We start from the raw sequence: 1,232 nt of genomic DNA, 5'->3' as shown, positions 1-1,232 counted from the left end.
CCCTCAAAAGCATCCAAGGGAATGAGCATAGCTTCCTAACGTATTTCTGAAAAATCCAGCATCTTGTAAATATCTCTTCACTTGCTTGAGCCAGATCTTGGCCTGCACAGAGAGCACCCTGTGTCTCTGGAGAGATTTTGGCAGAGGCTTTCCTTCATCAGCAATGCTCACGTCTTTCCATACACTTCCTCAATGCTGAGATTGTTGTTTGTTCTTCTTCTTTGATCCATCTCTAAGAACTGACATCTTTCTCTGAAAAGTTTGTAATTGTTTCCGAAAGATACCTATCTTCTTTATCAGACAACCCAGATATGCTATTTTATAAACATTTCTAAGGAAATAATGGTTCCTCTTGCCTGGGGTATATTTCTTTTCTTTTTTGCATTTAGTTGTGATTCCTTGCCTAGTATGCTGCTTCTTGGAAGGGCAGAAGCATATAAACTACCGAATTATAGGCAAATAGGCCACTGCCATAAACCTTGACTTGGCTGAAAGTGTAAGAAAGCCCCTGTGATTCATGACACATGGCCCATCATTTTATTCTATTACAGGTACTTTTAGTCCACAGCCCTGGGCAGGAGACATTTTACACCAGGTACCTCTGTTGAAAAGACTATTCTTTAGGACTAGATTTTCTCATCTATCCCTCTTCCACATGGTTCAAGGTCATCCTCTCACTCCCAACCATATTTTCAATCATACTTGCTTAGGGTGAGAGAATTTCTATTCCTGTTCTCCATGTACTCTTAGAATTTCTATTCCTATTCTCCATGTACTCTTCCAATGCCTCTGAATGGAATGGAGGAGAAATGCAGTTGAAGCACTTCTGATATTAGGACTTTCTGCTCATCTCTCTTGGAACACCAAGATCCTCTACACTCATTTCACTCATGGTGCTGATGCCAAAAACTTGGTCTCTGTGCACTGAATTGAATCTTGGAGACAGAGTTTTGGGTGAAGTAGAAGATAATAGCTGTATTGCTTTTCAAAGCAAAGGGAGGACACAATGGGCTCATGCCCCTCAAAACTGTATGTCTCAACCTGGGAAGATTTGGTGAGGGGTTTTTTTGCAATGGTTCAAGGGCAGGGTTGTTGATAAGAGTAGGATGTGTTCAGGGCCTTCACTTTGAGCATTCTTTGGCATTGCCTTTCTTTGGGATTGGAATGAAAACTGACCTTTTCCAGTCCTGTGACCACTGCTAAGTTTTCCAAATTTGCTGGCATATTGAGTG

Source organism: Bison bison, unplaced genomic scaffold (assembly GCF_000754665.1).
Source record: "Bison bison bison isolate TAMUID 2011002044 unplaced genomic scaffold, Bison_UMD1.0 scf7180017864383, whole genome shotgun sequence".
In the NCBI taxonomy this organism is placed as follows: domain Eukaryota; kingdom Metazoa; phylum Chordata; class Mammalia; order Artiodactyla; family Bovidae; genus Bison; species Bison bison.
This window is presented reverse-complemented; position numbering follows the sequence as displayed.